This window comes from Cnephaeus nilssonii (genome assembly GCF_951640355.1).
Source record: "Cnephaeus nilssonii genome assembly, chromosome: Y".
NCBI classification, from domain to species: domain Eukaryota; kingdom Metazoa; phylum Chordata; class Mammalia; order Chiroptera; family Vespertilionidae; genus Cnephaeus; species Cnephaeus nilssonii.
This window is the reverse complement of record NC_137096.1, coordinates 12,019,591-12,030,662: the sequence shown is the minus strand read 5'-3', so window position 1 is coordinate 12,030,662 and position 11,072 is coordinate 12,019,591.

The following is an 11,072-nucleotide window of genomic DNA, read 5'->3' as shown; positions in this document are numbered from 1 at the left end:
ACGTTACAGAAGTAAATGAGGTGTTTAGGACGCAGATCCTGGGACAGGCCCAGCTTAGCCAGATTGGTGAGGAGACACCCTCAGGGTGTCGTAGGATCAGATTTGGATTTTCAATTGCCCATTTTGAAACCTAGGGTCAGTAGCAGAGGCCCAAGGATTGGCGTCCCAATCGTTGAGCCAAGGCTATGGACGGGGACCTGAAGGATGGCAGGAGATTTCTCCCCCACCGCCTGGGGTCCGGAGTGAGGCCAAGAGGCTGGGGAAACCAAAGGGGGGGCAGGAATGTCTTCACTACCACCACAGGGTCAGAAAGTTTCCTGGAAAGGTCCGGAGCGCTGTGCCCGGAAGGCAATCTCTGACTGGGGCCACGATTTAAGACAGAGACACCAGGATGACATCTGGAAATCAATAGGGAGGAACCAGGCCCGTAAGGGAGGGCAATTGTGGGCGATCAAGCCTGTAGTGAAGGGAAGTTGGGGGAGTCCCAGGCCTTGCAGGTGAGGGCAGTTGCGGGGGAACCACACCAGCAGGGGAAAGCAGTTAGGGGCAAAGAGGCTGGCAGGGGAGGGCAGTTGGGGGTGGGACCAGGACTGCACAGGAAGGCAGTTGGGGGGACCAGGTTTACACGGGAGGGCAGTTTGGGGGGACCGAGGCTAGCAGGGGCGTGCAGTTGGTGGGGAACCAGATCAGCTGGGGAAAACAGTTAAGGGCAATGAGGCTGGCAGGGGACGGCAGTTAGGGGTGACCAGGTCAGCAGGGAGGGCAGTTGACGGGGGACCAGGCCTGTAGAGGAGGGCAGTTGGGGCAATCAGGCTGGCAGGGGAGGGCAGTTAGGGGTGACCAGGCCGGTGGAGGAGGGCAGTTTGGGGCAATCGGGCTGGCAGAGGAGCAGTTAGGCATCAATCAGGTTGGCAGGGGAGTGTTTAGTCGGTGATCAGGCTGGCAGGCAGAATTGGTTAGGGGAAATCTGGAAGGAAGGCAAAAAAGCAGTTGGGAGCCAGCAGTCCAGGATTGTGAGAGGGTTTTCTGGCTGCCCGTTTAGGCCTGTAGGTTTGGGCCTAACTGGGCATTTGGACATCCCTCCAGGGGTCCCAGATTGGAGAAGGTGCAGGCTGGACTGAGGGACACACCCCCCTTGCATGCATTTCATGCACCATTCCTCTAGTGTTTGTGTGTGTGTGTGTGTGTGTGTGTGTGTGTGTGTGTGTGTGTGTGTGTATTTGATAGCGTTTACAAGTTAAATTTCAAGACTTTAATGGAGAGGTGACTTTAGTACATTTTAAGGGCCCTGGAATGATTCAATAATTCATTCTCTCTTCTTAAATGAATTTATTTTTAAATTGAATTAGGCTGATCTCATATACTTGAAATCACATGGGAAGCTTTATAAATAAAAATTAATAACTACATTTTAAAAGTTTTCAACCACTAAGGGAGGGCAAGAAAAAGTTACTGAATATTACTTAAGCAGACCCGGATTATTCAGAAGAGGAATTTTAAGACAAAAATCCACAGCCTGACTTTTACAGGGTACACTGAATGTTATTATCAAAACATTAAATCTGATTATTAATGAGTCACCATAAGTAAAACGAATGTCACTTAAAATGTATACAGGGCAGTATTGGACAGCATCCAAAAAGCAACAATGTTTGTTGTGCTGTTTAAAAGAAAGAAAAATGAGTAAAGAAATAAAGAAACTCCCTAAATGTGGCCTAGAAATTACTGTGGGAAAAAATAAAGGGAGATTTCCTTCAAATATAAAATAAACTATAGTTTTTAAAAAATCAATGTATTAGGCCTCAAAAAGTAAAGTAAATAACTTGCATTTTACTTCCCTAACAAAGGATATGCCAATATTCTCAAAGACTGATAGCAGAAATTCAATTTATGTCATTTACGCTCCACACCCAAGGAGAAATAAAGTTAGAAAATAAGCCTTAATTCAGACTGATTTAAATTGACAATTAAAATAAGTGAATATTCAGGGGGACTTAGTTGTACTAGGCAGGAAGCTATTTCTGGAGCATTAATTTTTTACTGATGGTTCAGGTCATAGTAAAGCTGATTATCTTGCAATGAATTCAGATCCGTCATCCTTCTGTGCAAAGAATTGAATTAAAAGCTATCAATGCTTGCACTGCAGGATTTCTAAAACCAGCTTAATATTATTTAAACCACAAGGGGGGGGGGTAGTGGAGTATTATCCTGTTAGTAAATGACATCAAGCCTTAAATACCTTAATTTTTTTACTTTAATTTTTGTTTTTCACTTGTAATGCTGATGGCAAGACACCCATGAAATTACACTGGTGTCAAAATAAGCCAGAGGTACATGGTTTGGCAAATACGAAAATATCCCGAGTCTAGTTTATAAAAGGTTCCCTTTATTAACTTTTGGGTGAGGATATACTTATATATTTCCAGAAAACTCCAAGCCTGTGTGGATTCCTACAACAATGGATCCAAGAGAGGAACCAGACTACTTCAACCACAGAGAGCAGTGGCCCCAAGTAACATGCTTACTAGGCAGAGAAAAACAGTCCAGAATTGGAGGATGGTGAAGATGCCTTGCCATGCTAGTAGGCATTGGCTGTGCATTGGTGCAGGTTGCCCTAAACAAAGCCAAAGAAGGTCAGACCCATTCCAATGAGGGAAGTGGGAGCTTGATCACCTCCCTGGAAGGCATAAAGCTTCCTCATGAAATTAGTCAGGAATTGGATGGATTGTTTAATCTCTGAGTGAATGACGGGTAAAAGTGTGTGAGTGAAAGGAAAGGGCCTGCCCTCTCCTCTCCTTTGTGTGGCTCCACAACTTCGGTTACGGAGTCCAAGTCGGCCCCGGTTTGCAGTTCTCCAACTCGTCATAAGGCATTTAGGTGACTCACCCCCAACTCGAAGCTGACCAGGCATGGGGTTTATATGGGTGCACCTTAGCTAAGACGAATCAAAGGGCCCAAGGGACATGGACAGGGAGGCATCTGAGTGAATCTGTGTAAACAGGTCACCCCCTCCCTTGTCTGTCTCACGCCACCCATCATCCTGAAAAACTGAGGAAATTCTGTGAAGTAAAATGGCCAGCTTTCAGGGTCGGCTTCTCCTTGGAAGGCTCTTTAGATGAAGGATTTTCAGGGCAGTCTGGAATGTAGTCATAGGAGACCCTGGAAAACCAGATCGGTTTTCCTACATAGACAGCTGGTTAGCACTTGTTCAAACCTTGCCGCCTTTGGTCCGGTTCTGCATGTGTATGAAGGGACCAAGTAAGGTTTTAGTAGCAGAAGTAAAGAGGCACGCAGGGCAGGAGCAGGGAAAGGAGAGGCAGGGAGGGCAGGAGCAGGGAAAAGAGAGGCAGGGAGGACAGGAACAGAAAAAAGAAAAAGCAGGCAGGACAAAAGAAGCAGGTCCCTCAGAAGGAAGCTCAGCCCCCTATTCCACTGGACCCTCCCCTCGAGGAAGTCCCACCAGTTTTACGACTTCCATATGAGACACAGGCAGCACCAAGTGCTCCCCCTGCTAGCCTGGAAGGTCCAGAAAGTCTGGAAACAACGCCCCCCTCCGTCTCTCCTCAACCGGGCTCTCCAGAGCCAGTTGGGCGGCACTTGCCTTCAGCTGATCAAAGGCACAAACCACAACCAGCATGTCAGATGCCTCTCAGGGAGATTGGGGTGCCCAAGTGCTTGGCAAGGATGAGACCTTACAGGAAGGAAGGCCAGTCTATTATTGTCAGCCCTTTACCACAAGTGACATTCTGAATTGGAAGACACACACCCCAGCTTATTCTGAAAAACCTCAGGCCATGGTAGACCTCCTAGAAATGATTTTCCAGACCCAAAACCCCACCTGGGTGGACTGCAAGCAGCACCTTTTTATGTTCTTTAACACTGAGGAGAGCATGAGAGTAATGACAGAGGCTCGGAAGTGGCTCTAGACCCAGGCCCCGGCAGGGACATTAGATAAAGACAGATGGGCAAGGGATGCCCTCCCGGATGAGGAACTTGATTGGTCCCTGAAGTCAGAAGTCAAAAAGGCCAGGATAGAAAGATATCAGCTGGCTTTCCTCCAGGGGTGGTCAAGGCCGGAGCCAAGAAGCCCACCAATATGGCTAAAATTTCTGGGATTTTGCAGAAGCCTAATGAAAGTCCAGCAGCTTTCTATGAGACACTGAGTGAGGCATACTGGACCTATTTCCCCTTTAACCCTGGGGCCCCAGACACTCTAACCTTGGAAAATGCCGCTTTTTGTAGGCCAAGAAAAGAGAATACAAGATTGGCCAATGTAATAGCAGCGGCTTTTCGAGCATCTGGCTCCCAGACACATCAGAAAGAGAAGCAAGAAGACAGATCAGGAGGGAAAAGTAGAGCAAGCCTGAGATGGGACCAGTGTGCCTATTGTAAGGGAACAGGGCACTGGAAAAATGAATGTCCCAAACGGCAAAGCAAGAAAACAGGGCCCCCTTTTCCACCTAGTTGCTATCAACCAGAACCACCTGAAGCAGACCTTATTGGGCTGGTGGCAGCTGACTATGACTAGGACAGACCGGCTCTTTTCAGGTGGGCCCCTATGAGCCCATGGTCAGAATAAAAATTGGGGGCTAGGCTGTGGACTTTATGGTTGATACAGGAGCTGAACACTCAGTAGTCATACAGAAGGTAGTGCCTCTCTCAGGAAAGGAAGTCACCATTATTGGAGCTACTGGGGACAAGACATGTAGACAATTATGCCGGCCTCGTCGATGCCAACTTGGCGGTCACCAAGTGCTTCATGAATTCCTGTACTTGCCAGATTGTCCAGTACCTCTGATGGGTAGAGACCTTTTAGCCAAAATGAGACAGAGATCACCTCTGCCCCAGATGGCTCGGCACAGCTTTGCCTAGGTGAGCAGACTTCTCCAAAGATCCTGTCCTTAGCAGCGCCCAGGGAGGAAGAATGGAGACTTTATACACGTCATTCAAAGGCCTCACCTTTAGACTCTGAATTAGAGGAAGAATTTCTGCTGGTCTGGACAGAAGCTAATCCCCTGGCCTGGCCAAAAAACATGCCCTGATACTAATTGACTTAAAGCCTGGGGCACATCCTGTCAAAATCCACCAATATCAAATTCCAAGGAAGGCAGGTGTAGGAACTCAGGTCCACTTACACTGGCTACCTCAGAGGGGACTCCTTAAAAGATGCCAGTCACCATGGAATACTCCCCTCCTGCCTGTCAAAAAGCCTGTGACTAATGAATACAACCCAGTCCAGGACCTGCAGGCTGTTAATGAGGCTATTATAACCTTGCATTTGGCACTTCCAAACCCCTACACAATTCTAGGACTCATTCCATCAGAAGCAGAATGGTTTACATGCCTAGATCTGAAAGATGCCTTTTCTGCCTCAGTTTAGCCCCCTTCAGCCAGCCCCTTTTTGCTTTTGAGTGCGAAAACTCAATTATGAGGACCAAGGAACTGTTCACCTGGATAAGACTTCCACATGGAATCGAAAACCCCCCTACTCTCTTTAATGGAGCCCTTGCATCTGATCTAAGTTCCCAGGACAGGACTTGGGGTGTGTTCTACTTCAATATGTAGATGACCTCCTACTAGCCAGCTCCACACAAGCTCAGTGCTGGGATGGGGCGTGAGGCCTCATGAGACTGTTAACTGAAACAGGTTATAAAGTGTCCAAGAATAAGGCACGATTTGTCAGAAGGAAGTCAAGTATCTAGGCTTCCGAATCACCCAAGGGAAACAAAGGCTAGGGACTGAAAGAAAGCAGGCAGTATGTGCCATCCCAATCCCTCACACCCAAAGCAGATTTGGGAATTCCTGGGGCAGCTGGGTTCTGTCAAAACTGGACCCCAGGGTTTTCAGACCTGGCCAAGCCTCTCTATGAAGCTTTAAAAGGGGAAGAGAAGGCACCTATAGAATGGGGCCTCGAGCAGAAGAAAGCCTTCATCACCATAAAGGCAAAACTCACTGAGGCCCCACCACTAGGCCTACCAGAAGTGATGTGGGACTTTAATCTCTTTGTACATGAGAACAGCGGGGTAGCCCTTGGAGTTCTAACACAGGAGTTTGGACCTTGGCAAAGACCAGTAGCCTGTCTCTCCAAGCAGATGGTCCCAGTTGCCTCCGGGTGGCCCCCATGCTTCAGAGCCCTTGCAGCAATGGCATTATTAGTCAAAGAAGCAGATAAACTCACCCTAGGACAAAACTTAAATGTAAAAGTACCTCTTTCTGTTATTACCCTAATGGAAGCTAAGGGAAGCACTGGCTAACTCATGCTGGGATTACTCAATACCAAGGTTTATTATGTGAAATTCCAAAGGTACAGCTACAAGCAGTAAGGACTCTAAATCCTGCTACATTTCTAACCGTTGCTGAGGGGGGCCCTGAGCATAATTGCCTGGAAGTCCTAAAGGAGGTTTACTCTCGCTGGCCAGATCTAACAGATAAGCCCCCACAGAATCCAGACTTATTATTGTTCACAGATGGCAGTAACTTCTTGTTGAAGGAAAAAGACAAGGTGGGTATGAAGTGGTATACTACTTTGAGACAACTGCGGCACAGTCCCTGCCTGTAGGATGGTCAGCACAGCGGGCAGAGTTTTGGGCCCTCGCCATAGCCTTAGACCTCAATTGGCTAGTAGGAGGTCATCCACATATTGAAGTAAGGATAAGTGTGCCAACATCTACACTGATTCACACTATGCCTTCATTACCCTGCATATTCATGGGTAAGAGGGAAAGGTGGCTCCTGATGGCGGGAGGAAAATGAATCAAAAATCAAAATGAGATTTTAGAATTGCTAGAAGCAGTTTGGGAGCCCCAAGAAATAGCCATCATCCATTGCAAAGGTCACCAGAAAGGGAAAGACTCAGTGTCAGAAGGAAATCAGACTGCTGATGCCACAGCAAAGCAGGCTGCCAAAGAACAAGCAGCACCAGCATGGATCATGTTGGCCCCCAAATTACCTGAACCTCCAAAGTATCCTCCTCAGGAGAAGGAATGAGCCCAGCAAGAAGTGGGCAAAAGAACAAAAGAAGGTTGGTGGATACTCTGAGATCGTAGGCCCATAACATAGTCCTCCAGCAGCATGAACTTACTCATTTAGGGGAGACTGCTCTAGAAACTTTGTAAGGCAGATACTACCTAATTGCCCAGCTTCCCTCCTTGTGTGCCTCAGTTTCTCAGCATTGTCTCCTCTGTGTGCAGAACTACTCCAAACATGGATCTGTGGGACCAATAGGAGTTGAGCGCTGCGGGAAAACTCCTTTTGAGGACTTAGAAGTAGACTTTACAGAACTAGTGCCTAGCAGAGGGAAAAATACCTAGTAGTCTTTGTTTGCACCTTTTCAGACTGGGTTGAGGCATATCCCCCTCACACGGAAAAGCCGAGAGAAGTCACGAAGGCATTGCTAAAGGACATAATTCAGCAGTATGGAGTGCCTCTGACCATTGGGTCTGATAATCGCCCATACTTTATAGCAGAGATAGTGTAACAGGTAGCTAAGGCTTTTTGGAATTAGATGCGACCTACATAAAGCTTATAGGCCTCAGAGTTCAGGGAAAGTAGAGCGCATGAACTGGACTCTCAAGCAGGCTATAGCTGAGCTATGCCAATGGACAACCCTACCCTGGACAAATATCTTGCCTCTGTACTCCTAGGGGTATGCTGGGCCCTGAGGGCCAGGGTAGCTTTCTCTCCATTTGAACTTCTATATGACAGACCACTCCCCCTCCGCTTAATTTGGCCAAAGGGAGATTTGGGGAAAATAGGAAACTGAGAAATCCAGAAGCAACTACAAAGACTTGGACAAACTGTCTTTGAGATCCACAGACAGCTTACTGACCAACTACCCATCTCTCCAGAAACAGCTGTACATCCTTATAAACCTGGAGACCAGGTTTGGGTACAAGACTGGAAAAAAAGAGCCCCTTAAGCTAAGGTGACCAGAGTTTAACATTGGTAAAGCGGAGCACCATTGACCAAGCAGGGGGGGGAGAGGGGCGGACTTGCTTAAAAATTTGGTCTATATTGTAATCGCTTTTGGTTTTTTTAATAAAAGGAAATTCACTTCTTAGATCATCGTTGAATTTGCATCCTCTTTTCTTACTCATTATGTTCAAAATCTAAAAAAATAATTTAAAATTATAATTATATAAATATTGCTTAAAAACACAGTAAGTAGGTACATAATTACATGAACATATTTTGTTAGTTTATAAATTAAATTAATTTGATTGTAATAAAGTAACTATATTAATTTTAATCCTATATTTCTTTCTAAATAATAACAATACTCACTTGTATTATTTTTCCTCTGAATTTGCCTTAATGTAAGTCGTAAGTGTCACTTTCAAGGCCGGCGCTAGACTTTTTGCCGCCACTATAAAATATAAATAATACTAGTACTGTCTGCTAAATTCAAGAAAATTCGTGTATTTATTAAATAAATAAATGAATTACTTACCTAAATTATCTGAATAGCTGATTTGTAATGACATTACTTGTTTAACTAGCTTACTAGCCCGCAGTACGATGTGTATCCTCTGAGAGACAGTTACAATATGTTTTCGTCGTTGCCAATCCCAAAAAATGTCATTGTTCATTAAGTCCAAACAATGTTGGTCGAATTCTAACAACTGATCAACAATGTGAACTTTGATAAGCAGTTCTTGATAATCAGTTCTCAACAATTATTTGTTATTATTAAAGTTTAACATTATAAAATTAACAAAAATTATATAAAACTCTTATCCTGCCTAATAGCCACATGGTCCCCAAAAACCTTATATTCCCTTTCCGTTCTCCCGCCGTTCCCTAGCTTGTCCTGCATTCTTTCCAAAAATCAGGATTTTTTTAAAATGCCGTGGGACGCAGGACAAATTGTTAAAAATCGGGACTGTCCCGCCAAAAGCGGGACGTCTGGTCACCTTACCTTAAGCCAATTTGGAAAGGACCATATCCAGTCATACTCACCAACCCCACAGCTCTCAAAGTTGCAGGACTGAACACCTGGATTTGCCACTCCCGGCTGAAAGCAGCCCACCAACCAAGGGACCCCCAGCCTGTGTGGAAGGTAACCTCTGACCAGAAACACCCCCTGCAGATCACACTCAAGAAGACAACAAACCTGGCTGATCAACCTGCTCCAAGAAATTCAGAAACACCCTGTAGATTCTTCTTTACATTAATCTCTCTTATCTTCTCTCAAAGGTAAAATGCTCTGGTATTTCTGGATGCTCATTGTTTTTATCTTTCTAATAATTCTCATTTTGTCTTTTTATGAGTGCCTTCAGAACCCAAGGCTAGTTCCAGGATGAGAACTCTTCTGCTCTTGCTGGAACACAGAAGAACCATAAAATTACTGCTCCCTACACAGCAAAGGATCACGATGAGGCTAAGGCTAACTATTTTACTGTTACTGAACTCTCTTAATCTTGACCACTCTCAGAGAAGCCACTTGAGAGACTCCTAAGTCCTCACTATCTCTACCGAAAGCTTAACTTTACACTCTCCCTCTTAAATCAGACCAACCCAGCCTTAGCCAAGGACTGCTGGCTCTGCCTTTCTCTCTGTTCTTCACTATATGGCACTGTCCCTACACCCATCAAGTGTTGGAACCAGTCCAAAATCACTCTGGCTTCTAAAAAAGAAAAGGGGAATATATTTTCTGAAAGAGCTGAAACCCTAGTAGGTGATTATCCTACTGCACAGGCAAACCAAGCATCCCTTCTCTTTCGGACCTAAATTCAGTCCCTTGCTCAAGTAGCTTCATCCTCTCTCCCAGTCACAGGCCCTATCAATCTACACACCCCACTACTCACCCCAGCCCCTTTATGCTTTACAAGATCACGGAGCAAAAATCAGTGGGTAATCTCCCATCCTCTGCTTGCAACACTACAGTCAAATTGGAACTATCAAATACCTATTGGTCCCAACGATCAACTATCAGGACTCCCCAGAAGCCAATGGTCATTTTCTATGACCAGTTTTACTTCTTATCCAACAGTCCAGGCCTGAGGCTTCAATTGTTCTTTTCCGTCCCTTTCACTTTTTCCTTGGATATCACCTCATAATAGCATTCCTACCCATTTTCACTGCAAAAGAGTCTCAACCTCTCACCTGTCACCCCTTATAGGAAGCACCTTGGCAGTCACTCTCTAGGTTTGGAGTGCACAATGAGGATAGAGACCCCCATACACTGCAACTCACCTTTTTTTCTCTACACCTTTCAGCTTGTCTCCATAATCAGGAAACCTTCTTCCTCTTTGGACAAAACATGTATGTCTGTCTCCCCACAAAATGGACAGGGACTTGAACTCTCATCTATCACTCACCCAATGTAGATATAGCCCCCAATATTCAATCCTAGCCCATTCCCAGAACACACCATATCCAATACAAAAGAGCGCCCAAGCTAATCCCTCTCCTTATTACACTCAGCATTTCATCAGGGGCCAGCACTGGAATAGGGGGACTGGCAACTTCCCTCTCCTTCTATCAGAGCCTACCCAAAGACCTTGCTGACAGCTTGGAAGAAATAGCCCAAAGGATTGTTGCAGTACAGGATCATATTGACTCACTGGCAGCTGTTACTCTCCAGAACCCAAGAGGACTAGACCTTCTCACAGCAGAGAAAGGGAAGCTGTGCCTGTTCCTTGAGGAAGAGTGCTGTTTTTATGCTAACCAATCTGGTATTGTAAGAGATGGGGTCAAGAAACTAGCTGATCCAACTTCAAAAATAAGACAGGAGTTATGCCAGACCTGGGCTACATGGGAGATGGGGGGATGGGGGGTGAAATGTTTCCTTCCATTGACAAGACCAGTGTTAATGCTACTCATAACCCTAGGACCATGTCTTCTACATCTGTTAATTCACTTTATCTCATCTCGTCTAAATGCCTTTAAACTTCAAATGGTCCTGCAAACCAGAAGAATTCCCAACAAACCTCTCTGAAAGGAAAAAATGGGATGTCAACCCCTTGGTCATCGCCCCTTTCAGCAGGAAGCAGTAAAAGAGCGGTCATCACACCTGAACACAATAACACCCCGTGGTTATGGTACCACAAGGCTAAAAAGTTTGTGGGACA